Genomic DNA, 14,569 nt, shown 5'->3' with positions numbered 1-14,569 from the left:
CACACCCTACGGAATCATCGGAATCTGCAAGCTTGGTCCGGATTGTGGCTTGCAAACCACACCATCGAAATCGGAACTCATGAACTGGACTCTATGATACGGCAACGTAATGCATTCTCACATACAAATCTTACCAACATAGCACAGAGGCAACATGGAATGTACAGTGGATTGAAGAGGCAGCAACGTTATGGTTTCCCAGGTTAGTGATTCAGTATATGTCTACCGAAGCATACAGACATGCACATTTTAATTGGAATTTCATCCTCTTCGATACCATGTACCATCATCACAACACTACGCGGAGAATGTCACCACATTAGTCAAGTTTTACAACTACAGCGCGAACGGATTCAAGACAGCACTGATCATCGATCACGATATACAACTACGTTCCAAATCCTGATCCATCATGTATTCGGTGTTTACCTTCCAAGCAATTTGTTGATTCTCAAGAAGACGAATCGCAACCACGTGGTCACTCACGCTTACTAAGAGACTACTAGTTTCTTCTCCGAGTTCCAACCGAAAATGCAAATACAAATGGAACACTCGACACCAGAAGTGTAAGCGAAGGTATGGATCTGCTCACACAATACAAGTAAATAACCCAATACAAGCAATGGATATTGGTAACGCTTTTGACCATTGAGAGGCTTTATGGTTTGTGCAGATATATCGTTGTATTAAGGTTTGCTATTGAACACTATCACCTACTTGGCACTAAGGATTACACGATCTCAGATGCTAGGCGGCATCTGAGCACACCGAAACTATGATTTGGGCATCAGGGATGTTCAAATATCATTCCAACCGACACGTGGGTGTCCTCTTACCTATTGGATGCTTGAACATTAGGAAGTTCAGGTACATTGGATGGATGCTGGGGGCGTCCAAACCCACTTTGGATACTGGATGTGTTCAAAGAAATTCGAACTAGTTTCCACGGACGCAGACTATGGCTTGGCGATAGACTACCAAATGTCTTCGCTATCCGGAGCACAACGAGTGTTCCACATTTTCCTGGATGCGAGTCACTGGGACTCGTATGTTGCACGGTGCAGCAAATCCATACTGATCCGAAGCAAATACAAGGGTATTTCGCAAATTGGCTTCCGAGGCATAACGGTGATGACTCACTTTGGTTCACAATGGCACTTGACTATAGTGATTGGCGAAATCGGATTTACCAAACTACGGATTAATTCAACCCAGCGAAGGAAAACCTTACTCGCGACGGCGCACGGTGTACTAACCGTTCACCAATGGATTGCAGGTTCCAAGCTTATACTCACACGGATCCACTACACCTTCAGTAATACGACAACACACGGCAAATCGATAGTACAACGAGAAATTTAAACAACCCTAAAGCGATATTGGATCGTAATACGGAAACCACGGAGAATCGGCGCGGATGGTGGTAGAAACCTTCAATGGTGGGTGAGAGTTGTTTGATCTGCTCTACCCAACACTTTCCTAAATTCGTCACTTCCACATGAGCAACTACCAACGGTTGGTTATGGTATGGAGAGGTAGCAGCATGATACGGTTTCGCAGGTCAGTACTACATACGTATTGTTTGGCCGAAGCACGGGCAATTCCTACTCTTCTAACTTGAAATTTCCTCTCCAACGCCTATCTACACTTGCACCACTCTGGGATGAGTTCTTGGACATCAACAAACCATACAGGCGTGAGTTTGTTTTCAACTAAGAACAACGATAATGTTGGAAAATATATACAAAGGTAGGCCTGAAAGCCAGGAAAGGCTACACCGAGTAGTTCATCTATGGCAAGATAGGATTCATCTATGGACGCAATTGAACTTCCATTTCGCATGCAAAATCGGGCACACGACGGGTAAGATTTTTGAGGATATGGAATGACGCAAGGAATATTATTATACAATTCATTAAACTTGGATACAGTTTCTGGGTGGGGAGGATGTTGTTCTGGAAGTTAACGTGGCTCACGCTGAACTACATCCCTGAAATCGTTTTGATGAAGCGGGACCGCCTTCGCTATTTCCTTCTCATTTCAGCATTCGGCAATAAAAACTTGTATTTTTCGTAATCCTTTTATATAAGCGAGCGAAGTAATGATCAGTTTCTTTGGTTCCAAAACGGGTGCCGTATCCCATAGGAATATTTTTACATGTTAGTTTGAAGCGTCCCTGTAGATTATTGTTTCGGTTACAAATAAATGTAGATATGTGTATAGTTTTCGTCAAATCTATGTAATGAATCGGATGTCGCGTATGAATTACGAGAACCTAAGAAAATATGACCCGAAACTCTGGAATCTACGGATCGGAACCATGACTTCTAAGGATCAAAACAAAGTCTTCCCAATCTTCTACGATCACCTTACCCCATTCGTGTTGGGGGATTGACGGCCCAACATACAGTCCCAGTCCAAGCAACGGCAATCCCAAGGACTCTCCCCCAACAACTTATTTGTTTTAATTGAACTTTATTATTTATTTCTACAAATTTAGTAGTTACGCAAAACAATTTCCACCCCGTTAAGTGGTTTTCTGCCATGCATATAAAGAATGACCAGAACAAATTACAATTTTCGTAAATTATTGAAAGTTATGTGCTACTTTTAATTAATAACTTTATAAATGATATATTTGAACGAGTTTTATTCCTTTTACACTTTTTATGAGAATTTTTCAGTTAATATTAAGTTGACGTGACATACTATTAAACACACGTTTTCTTTCTAAAGCGTTACGCATTTTATGATTGATCCCTTATGTTACATCAAAAATGTAATCAAATTTATATATCTATGATTTATCAATCCTAATATTGTAATGGTTGACTCACTGATGTGGATGACGCATGAAACTGGATGTGTCCCACTTGCCCCGTTTGGCGAGGGTAACTGCGTCTAATGGCTCATTGTAAAAACTTTTCTTCTAATGTCTTCACAATTTCGAAATTGTTCGACCAAATTCATGGCACACACCAGCAAATGTGTTGCCAAAATGTGATGTGTAGTTGGATTTTGAGAAATATTGACATTTCAAAATTTTAGTGAACAATTTGTTTGAAACTATCGTTTTTTTATGTCCCACTTGCCCCGGGGTACCTTACTGTGAATTTTCCCTGCAAAGCTTTACATCAGCGCTGATATCCGTCGCCATCTACATCCCCGTATTAACTCTCGCCTTACGTTTGCTACAGCAGCTGATCTGTGGCATTTTCTCACTCACTTAATACCCTCCACTGACTGTAGTCGGTTTCGCCACCTCGCAATTAAAATTCGAACAACCGATGATAGTCACCCGCGCTAACTGTAGTACATACATATATCGATCCACCGGACATTATCTCTACAAAGCCGTATATTTCAATTACAGGCATGCTGAAAACGATTGCCATTCGACCACCGGTAGTATTCGGCGAGGGTGACCAGCGATTCATCCCGTCCATCATCAAAGTCGCCCTTCGCTTCAATGGAGAAATCCCCAAGCTAGCCGGTCCCGGAGGGAAACAGCAGCTGGTCTACGCCGGCAATGTCGCTTGGGCACATCTTCGCGCCAAGGACGCCCTATTGACCAAACCAAAGGAAATCTCTGGTCACCCGGTGTTCGTTACGGACGATTCCGGCATCGAGGACACTACTCGCTTCTGTCAGCGCTTATCCCGAGCTAATGAAACGCTTAAAGCTACGACCGTCCTGGTACCAGATACCGCTCTTTCTGTCCTTCTTCCTGGCGTTCCTGCTGGAGCTGCTGATTAAGCGCTTAATCCGATTGGGAAAATTAAACTGAGCTTTCCCCGTGCGGACTGCTCTCGTACATGTCATCGATTCTGCCTCTACAATCGGATCCGGGCTCTAATCTATCTGGATTATGAGCCTATCTACGGCGAGGAAAAAGCAGTCTCTAATGCGGCCCTCTGGTATGAAAAATGGGTATCAAGACTACTGCCAGCAGCATAAGCTGAAGAAGTTGAAAGTCAAATGAGAATCCGCTGCATTCTCTCTTGCCAGGGATTGGGGCCGATAATGAAATTTGTTTGTATAATCTAGGAATGTAAGCATTTTTTTTCCTCTCGCGGGGTGGATTGTCCACCCCAGAATACTCAAAGGGCATATTAGAGTTGTAGTTTAGTTAATGTACATTTATACCAAGGGCGAAAGGTGAACCAAACCGAACCAGACTTTCGATAATAATCCGAAATTCCTTTCTTGCTGAAACCCCTTATAAAGCCAGCTAAGGGATGGGATACCTTTCTTTGCTAAAGTATAAGAACTTGGCCCAAGCATTTAATTAAAAAATTCAAATTGACTTCATTTTGAATAAACATCGATGAGTACGGTGGACTTTGGATCGAGCCCTTCTTTGAGGCCAGTTTATATTCGAGTAGCGGTAAGAATTCCTAAATTAATTAAACTTTTATTAGGTCTGAATTTAGCGCAAACCCTCGTAGGCAATCTGGAACCGGTGAGTTTTCGGAGACAAAATTCAATTATGTTCGATGATTTGCAATGAGCCATGCGGTTTATACCTAATTCTGTGCGCAATTTTATCGTTTGAGAAGATCAGGTGACACAGGGTTTATTTGAAGAAAGCTTATTCGCGAAACAATGATTGCACCGTTCAGAAACAAAAGAAACGAATTTCTCAGGTTTGTATGAAAATTGTGTTTCATGATATTCAATTACTTCTATACGATCCGTATCCCCAAAATTATAACGATAGCAAATAGACGTAACACATAAAACCATTTTTCTATACATTGACTGACTTTTTCATTTAGTTATAATCTTTATTGCTAATAAAATATTCAGGGTTCATTCACAAATTTCATAACCACCATATATCATACATTTTTGACAAACCAACCAACACCCACCCACTCGTTACGCTTTTTGTATGAATATTTTACAAATGTTGTGTGAGTTGGAACATCTAGATAACACCCACCCCCTTTAACGTTATGAATTTTGTGATAATGATAATGTGATTATAACGGACTAATCTATCGATGTTATGAATGTGAATATTCGACAACGTTAAATAGAAGCTTGAAGCTTAGCTGGTAACTAGCAATCCATAAAGCCGAAACAAATGGCGCCTAATTTAAGTAAAGTATGGCAAAATTTCGGAGCGAGGCAAGATTTCTTTTCGGATACTTCTAGCTCAATTGACTCCTAATTTTTTTTAATGAAATCTTGTTTTTATTTAAATAACACGAAAGAGCATGTTACTTGCAACTGCTTTAGCAATTTTTTCCCGGCCAAATAATGGCTATATCATGTTTAAATTTTAAATTTAAAAATTTGATCCATAAATGAACCTTGACACTTTTGATCATGTTTGACGTTTCGCTTAGTCGACAAAAACACCACAGGGGTTTTAGTTTTAACACGGAGTTGTTCCTATCTGACATTTCGGAAGGGACACGGAAACAAAATACACACAAATTTGAGTTGAAGCCAAAAGTTTGACAAAATCTAAAAACAAGTTTTTAAAGGACTTAAACCAACGGAAAACATTAGAAAAATTGAAGTAAACATGTGTATTTTGCCTAAACTTAAGCGTTTGACACTAAAATTGGGGACAGGGCTTTAGGACCCATTTCAAAAACCAAATGTTATAAATGTCGTCAGAGGCGCCAATTTCACAAAAATATTGGAAGCGCAAAGTTCACCATTCAAGATCGCGGAAATAGTGTTTCTGGTTGCAAATTTAGGAAATATTCTTGTTTTGGGCAATTTGCTAATTTGATGTTTTTATCTCAAAAAGAATCGCACATTTATCTTTAAAATAGACCACATTTTCATTTCTGTTGCAATCAGCTTTCAGATTCGTCTCACAACTAACAGGCTCACTGTGATATAGCGAGGCACGGTGTGCTGAAACACACATATTATCGAACTTGCATGAACCTCCGATCTTTTTCCACTGGAAGTTAGCCTTGATAGTCAAAAAAAAGCTTGCGGAATTATTAAAAAATCTTTCATCGGCAAAAAATTGAAAAAAAGTCGATTTTTGTATTTTACTCTTCTCCCCTCATATATGGAGGAGAATACTAGAGTTACACTAATTTTGATGCATTGCAATAGCTCAAAGACTTATTTGATATACCTTGAAGACGAATCGATACAAAGACTTTTCAAATTGAGCATAATTTTTAACCGGCATTAACACAATGTGACCAGCTCATGGTGGTATGCCGTTTATTAACGACATCGCATTTTTACATAAATTTATTAAGGTAAACATACTACAATTTACGAAATTTCTTATCATGTTTCCTATTCTACTGAATAATTGAAATCATTGGGAGTTCATTATTGAACATGAAGCTTTCTTTAAGATAACAGACAATTGTATTAAAAATAAACAGCCATACAAGTATATAGGGCAATGTACTGTTTCAATTTGTATGGTATGTTCACTCTAGCTTGGTCTTGTTATTCACATTTGTTTTGATTGAAAGATGGAGGAAGATTTTACGCAAACCTGTATACGGTGGTCTACATCCAAAACTAGAACGCATACAAATATTGTAAAAATATCGTTACATATACATTGGTTTGTACAGAAAATGTAATGATGTGAAAATATAAAAAAATCTATGATAGTCTCATTGTCTTGTATTAGTAACAATATTATATAATATTTGTAAAAGTTGTCATGCAGATTTTATATTGGAATCTTGCAGCCGCTTGTTGGGTTGCGTTTGCTAAAATCTCACATCATTAACATATCCTTAGTTACATTCACACACTTAAAAACTATATACATACTATAAAACGGGGTAACTTTGATAGTTTTGAGAGAAATATAAATATTTTATTTTTTTGTAAAACAAGCACTGTTTTGTAGTTACGATTGCTCATGAAAGATTGCATTAACGGTTTCGATAATCGAAAGTCAGTTTTGGTATGGGGTAACATTGATAATGAGTAGATAAGCACATGAAAATTATGGGCCCAGATAGCCGTAGCGGTAAACGCGCAGCTATTCAGCATGACCATGCTGAAGGTCGTGGGTTCGAATCCCGCTGGTCGAGGATCTTTTCGTAAAGAAATTTTCTCGGATTCCCAGGGCATAGAGTATCTTCGTACCTGCCACACGATATACACATGCAAAAATGGTCAATCGGCAAAGAAAGCTCTCAGTTAATAAATGTGGAAGTGCTCATAAAGAACACTAATCTGAGAAGCAGGCATTGTCCCAGTTGAGACGTAACGCCAGAAAGAAGAAGAAGAAGCACATGGAAAATCCATAACAAACTATTGTTTGACATCATTACAGTTTGATTGGATTGGAGAATGTTTAAAAGAAGCTGGATTAGATTTTATCAATTAAAGTACATAATTTATTGAACAAAAAACACCTTTAAAAGTATTTTCAGTCAAAACAAACATAAAAAATACCATTATAAGTTAATAATAATGAGTATAAAATTATATCTCTGAAGTTTCGACATTGAATTCACCATAAATCAATCGTTTTTGGAACATGAATGAGCATAAATTGAATGAATCCCGTGAAGTACACGAGGCTTGCATACCTCTAGGCTTTTTAATGTTATATGGGAATTTGTGACTTTTGAGGGGGTTACAAAAAATGATTCCAAATAGTAAAACTGTTTTTCGCTATGAGGTTTGATACCGGATTTTATGTTCTACTATAGCGTAGGTCATCAAGTATACGTACCGAAACTCATTATAATTTCATGAATAATTACTATCACTATTAAAACAGATTGTTTGTGAGCGTTTTTGAAAGTACTAAAATCTCATCATTCTCTCATATTCGAAATATAAAGCCTCAAATACTCTCGATTGGCACGAATACAGCTCCGAGGTGAAAGTGTCACACTCATACTCCTTACTTTTGCATTCGTTTGGCTTAACTGAATAACATAATTTTGTGTTATTTTGTTTAGTACGTTGCGGATCCTGCACTATCAAAGTTACCCGCATTATCAAAGATACCTCATTTTAAGATACTAAAATTGATGTGTCCATGTAGTTTATTGAAATTTTTGTGTCTATTTCGCAAAATTTGCCCTCCATAAGTGCGAAATCGTGAATAAAAGTGCTGGATTACATTGGACCGATTTGTCATCTTCTCCACATTTATTATTCATCTCAGGGACAAATAATTGGCAGATATGCTACAAATGTCGATCTGAAGTAATCCAGTCCTTTTATTCAAAATCAGGCACTTCAAACCCCAAATATCATGTGCGCATTGCATATGAGTAGATTAGTGACTGCACAAAACTTTCGTGTTATAGTGAACCCTCTTTCAAGACTATTGGCGCAATAAGCACATGAATACAGCCTAATACTGCCATGTGTATCCATTTCTCTTAATTCCTATTCTGATTAGAATACTATGCCACATACGTAAAATATTACTGATTTGATTTCAGAAAGAAGAATACAAGTCGTTCGTATGAGTGAAGTTTCCATTACATAAAATACGGCATACCATCATGGGCTGGTCATATTGTGTGAGTGTATTTAGGAAATGATGCTTAATTTTAACATCTAAGAATTCATTCATGTTAAAGATATGTCAAATTGGTCATAAAGCCGTTAAAGTCATCATATTAGTGTAACTCTAATATTATCCTATGAACTCATATATGAAAGAAGGATAAAAATACAAAAATCGACTTTTTTCAATTTTTTGCCGATGAAAGATTTTTTAATATCCCGCAAGCTTTTTTTGACTATCAGAGCTAACTTTTAGTGAAAAAAGATCGGAGGTTCATGCAAGTTCGATAATATGTGTGTTTCAGCACACCGTGCGAGGGATCAAAAAACATATCAACGTTATAATAAATGTTTTACTAGAATATATAGATCTACGGCCATCTTCCTCCATTCCTTCAGCATGATGAAATATATTATTTTTCGTTTAAATTCATTGTTCGCCATCAAAATGCAGTTTAAACATATAAACACAATTCCTATTGACCGAACAACCATAACAGCTGCTCACAGTGTAGCAAAACAACACAATCAAGGGAACCGTTTTCTACGCCGAACATCGCGCACACATTGCGGCGCACGAGCTTTTTTTTTCTCAGTACGACGCATTGAACTTTGTTTACGAATTGAGAAACAATTCCGACGAACAAAACGACGCGTAGGATATTTTGAAAAAAAAAATCCTGAATTATAGAATCACGGCGTGTGATTGGAAATGAAATTCTTCAGTGAAGATGTACGAAGGTTCACAGGGGAGCAAGAAGAAAACTTGTATCGTAAGGTGAGGTAGTTCAGTCAATCGCTAAGCATTTCGCTCAGATCGTGTTCGTCCATGCGAATTCGGTGAAAAAGTGTAAAATGGATAATTGAACTGAAGTTATTTATCGAAATACAGTAGTTTTATTGCATTTTTGATGTACAAGTGTATTATACATAACACCTTTTGGAAAACGAGTCTTTGTTACGGGTTAAGTTTGAATATTCACCGTAGTGGAATATTTAAAGTTTCATACGACGAATAATAGCGGTTAACGACGAAGTAGAACGAATCTCGATGTGGGACGAAACAACTCGGGACGAATGAATTCAGAATGTAGCATTTTATGTGAAGAAACTCGTATACTTATCCATTCCATGAAAAACCCGATTTAGTGGGTCACCGAAATTCGCTATTTTGTTCCTTATCCGAAATAAGGATACACGTATTTTTGGATTTTTTTGATTATGGTGACCATTTCAAAAATAGGGTGAATAAAAAATCACGATTTTGCAATTTTTTTTATTTTTTTACAAAATATAACTTTTGAACAATTTGACCGATTTTCAATCTTTTTGGACGAAATGAAAGCTAAAGATTTTGAATTTCAAAAAAATATAAAATTTTAAAAAAAAAATGTTTTTTTTTGAATTTATTTATTTTTTTCGTCAATCAATTGTAGACCTATATGTTTGCTTAATACTATGCTGTATTATATCTCAGGGAATTAAAATATTGCCTAAGCTTCGTTCGCGATCATGGTCAAATCAATTTCTGTGTAATGCTGGTTATAAAGAGACATCATTTGATTTATTGTGCCGAATTTGGCATAATTAGTTCGATGATTGTTTGATGTGAACGAATTCCGATTCCTCAACTGTCTGGCGGGCGTGTAGAAATTCAAACTAGATAAGAGATTGGTGGAATCAATACGATGCGATACTATATCATTGACAAAATGAAATCATGGCTAATTCGCGACGCTTCCCTTTAAAGTCTGGATGTCAATAAGCATGCATCGAGCCTCGTATGATGGCAGTGGAAACGCTGTCCAGCCTAATTTGAGCGTAAGGCATATAAAAGAAATTGCTTCTGTACTGATTCGATTCTATCCTCATGTGTTTCATATGTGGGGACCACACAATACTACAATATTCTAAAACTGATCTTACATAAGCAATGTACAAGGTTTTAATCGTATATGGGTCCGAAAATTGGAGCTAAACGCTTAATAAGCTTAGCATATTGGTTGCTTTATGGACAATAGTATTATAATGGTCAGTAAATGTAAGTTTAGAATCTAATATAACACCTAAATCTCTAATCTTATCGCACCTTTGAACATCTTGATTTTCTAAAGAGACAGTAATCTGTGGTGTATTACGTTTTCTGCTATATGTGATTAGATTACATTTTTGACGTTTAATTTTAAGTAAACTTTTACTAAACCATTTATCAAATATACTTTTTCATTCAGATAAATGTCGCTCTCTTTTTTGCTATTGATTTCCATAAAAAGTTTCATATCGTCAGCATAAATAAGAATTTTAACATGTTTTATCACATATGAAATATCATTAACAAACAATATGGAATAACAATGGGCCTAAATGTGAACCTTGGGGAACTCCTGATGTAAACATGAACAGTTTTTAGATAGTTTTCCCTCAAATCTTACTATTTGTTGGCGATCTTGTTTAAATACGATTCAATCCAGTTGAGGAGTCTCATTGCAATTCCCATTTTATTTAGCTTGAAAATCAACATAGGAATATCTAATCTGTCAAATGCTTTACTAAAGTCGGTGTAAAGTGAATTCGAACGTGGTTACCTCTATCCATTGGCATTTAAAGTGTATTTACAAATTCCAAAAGGTTTGTTGTAGTAGAACGACCTTTAAAGAAACCATGTTGAACATTAGTTATTCCTATGTTTTATTTGGCTAAATACTTTTTATTAATGATTGATTCAAATAGTTTTGGATGGATGAAATAATAGCAATTCCACGATAATTTCGAATATCAGATTTTTACCCAGACTTGTAAATGGGTATAAGAAATGACCTTTTCCATTCTTTTTGGAAATCTGCCCTTTTCAAGTGACATGTTGAACAGCCAAGAATAATGGTGCGCTGTAAATTCATTGGCTAAGTTTTTTCAGTAAAGCAGGTGGGATTCCATCAGGCCCTGATCCTTTGGAGGAATCCTAAATCTTCAGTCCTGTTAAAATGTCTTGTACCTGTATTTGACTAACGCCTACATCGGTTGTAAAATCAGGAAACTAGAAAAGTGCTCAAAATCACGGTCATTATCCGAGAAGTTTGTATAAGTCTCTTGGAAAAAATCAGCAAAGAGATTGCAAATGTCATCTTTATTATTCTGCTACTTTATCATCCAATGTCATTTTAGATGGAAAAGTTGTTAGACTTCATCTTAGTTTTAACATAATTGAAGAAATTCCTAGGGCAAGATTTTAAATCATTTTCAATTTTTGTGTTGTACTCTTCAAGTGCAGTGGATATGGCTTGATTAAGTTGGTTGACAATATACAAATAATTTTCTAAACTTTCTTGAGTTTTTTGTTGTCTGTAATTTTTATGAGCCTTTTGCTTACGATTTTTCAAATTTTTTTATTTGCTTATTGATCCAACAGGATTTTTTGACCCATTCCTACGACGTCGCCGCAAGAGTGGAACTTCCATCTGAATAATTTCCGAACAAAATTGAATAAAAACCCGTCACTGCATACTCCAAATCTTCCTGATTTTTCAAAACGGATTGCCAATCTATTCTATTCAATTTCTGTTTGATGCCGGTTATAATTGGCGTTTTTATAATCAAAGAAATTCTCAAAGTCATAGTAGTCGGAATTATGATAATTATGAACAAAGATTGAGTACTCGATAGCTGTATGAAACGCTTCATTTTTCCATAGTGGAGAAAGAGATTCGTTCACACAGAAATCTTCCATTATGTTTGAGAATAAGAAGTCCAAATAACAGTTTTGTCGGTTTTTCACATGATTGATTTGATTTAAACCTAAAAATGCAGCTCTTTCAAAATAAGTTGTAATGATTCGTTTTCACCCAACAACGGCAGCAGAACATTTTTCGTTTTCGGAAATCACGAATAAAATCAGCATTACGCTGATTAAAGTCGCCATAGATATGCACTTTGAATTCTGGAGAAAACTGCGACAAAATTCTTCAGCGGTTTGAAAGAAAATTTCATATGATAATTTGCAAGCATGGTCGGGCGGAAAATACAACAGAAGCAAATATATGTGTTTCACCGGCGAAATGTGCTTTTACCCATACGTGTTCAAACTCTTTATATTTTTGAATGAAACAATTAATTCTGAATTGAATTTCGAAGAATATTGCAATGAGAATCCCCCACCAGACATTCTTTGGGTAAGAACCAGATCGCGATCATCTCTAAATACATTAAAATCGTTACCAAAAACTTCTTCACTCTTAATTTTTCGTTCCAACTAGTTTCAGTACCCCCCAAAACAACCGAGAAGGATGAAGTTACTATTCTTTTATAAAATTTCGTTCATTATTTCGATGCACTCCTCATGCGATTGAAATTTTGGCAATATACCAAAAATTTCGGTAGCTTCTGAAGAAGTTTTTGGAAACACACCCCTTTGCACAGCATTACTTTGAAATTCCATGATCCTTCATTAGACACATTTGTCATTAATTTAAAATATTACCTAGAACAATTTGTTGAATATCACCCACTATTGGATCGTCATGGTCTACGTCTGGAGACTGCGTCAGGTTGAGCGTAAACGGCTGAGAAAGTCAATCAGGTCCTGGTGAGCATCGGGTTTCCGCACAACTATTGTCGTCATAATTTGCTTCCTCTGGAGAGAGCGTCATTCTGGCGAAAAACACGTGTGTCTACACGGGCACTCTACGTAGGATGATGGAGTTGAAAAAGTTTCTTTGTGGCATGTTCCGTGAAGTTGTGGGGGCGCTTGGTTGGTAGGGATTCATGGTTTCCCTTTTTCAAATTGTATCGTTGGTTGGTAGTTTAGCGGTGGACGTGAAAACTGATTTTTTGCTGCTGCAAGTAGCTCACGATCGGGTGGAAGGTGGAAAGAGTTTGCATTATTAGCAGTGGCATTCCTGCGATTGCCGAAAACAGTACGACGGGAGTTCAATAGAATTTAAGCGGAGAGGGGTATTGACAGAACTGTTGTTGTAAACGCTGTTTACATTACCACCCAAACTGTTGGTTGTAGCATTGCGTGTCACGTTCCGCTTACGTCGCCTTCTGGCCTTGTCGGCCTGCTTTTGCTGATTCAATCGGTGGAGTTGGCGTTTGTCGTATTCCGCCAATTCGCTTTCCATACTTTCCTCGTGCCTAAGAGTCGCCAGCCAGAGTTGTCTTCTTTGTTTTTATTTGATTCAGAATTTTAAACTGGGCGGTGAGCCTGCGGTAACCGGAACTCGAATAAGAGTTTACATCAGCAGTTTTAGCCAACTCTTGTAATAGGCTTGGCGGTGACTCATCTTCCAGCAAATCGGTCTTTGCCAATGCTAGCATTGTGTTCGTTGCAATGAACAGCCATCTCAATGGTTAGGCTACTCAAAGACTGAACCTCGGTACAGTTTTTTTTTTAATTTCATCAGTCAGATCTACCGTCAAAGCCTCTACAAAATCTTCAATATGTTGTTTTTGAAGATTTCATTGAAAATATCTAATAGACCAGTCAAATGGTTTTTTAGTGCATATCAATCGTTGCTTGGGCATATCATTCCTATATTCTGAATGCTTTTCGGCCACACGCGGATAATACCGATACAGCATTTGAACACGCTCGCCGATGTGCTATTATTAATGCACAACACCGATTCCTTCAGTTTGATGCCTCGATCTGGTCAAATAAATCCCCCATTGCACTGAGGTTTTTTTAAGATCGGCGGGCTACTCGGAAGATTGGCGTCAGTTTGTGCTCTAATTGAATCGATTAGCTGCTGCTGTTGATGGAGCACTTTGGCGGGTGTCAATTCCAGTTTTCAAATTATGCTGGCAATCGCCGCATAGAAGGTACCATATATGATAAAACAAAATTCTCCTGATGGCGTTGCACACCAATGCATGCCGCGTGGTAACTTTAAAGCAGAACTCGCACTCCATAGGAAGCGATCGTCACTGATATTGCATGATTTAACACTGCAACTGCATTTTTACCGGTCGCGCGCGAATGTTTGTAAACAGCAAAGAAAAAAAATTAAAATAACTACGCAGCGCTTAAAAAATGCGTCTACACCGACGACTGACTGAACTGAATTGTGATTTTACTTGAAAAAAAAATAAT

General features: G+C 37.3%; 1 pseudogene; it reads left to right on the top strand.

The window, feature by feature from the left end:
* Positions 1-3,240: 3,240 nt before the first annotated feature.
* On the top strand, positions 3,241-4,101 carry LOC110681085 (annotated as a pseudogene).
* Positions 4,102-14,569: the final 10,468 nt, after the last annotated feature.

The sequence above is a fragment of the Aedes aegypti genome, unplaced genomic scaffold, assembly GCF_002204515.2.
Source record: "Aedes aegypti strain LVP_AGWG unplaced genomic scaffold, AaegL5.0 Primary Assembly AGWG_AaegL5_hic_scaff_383_PBJ_arrow, whole genome shotgun sequence".
Lineage (NCBI taxonomy): Eukaryota > Metazoa > Arthropoda > Insecta > Diptera > Culicidae > Aedes > Aedes aegypti.
This window is presented reverse-complemented; position numbering and strand designations above follow the sequence as displayed.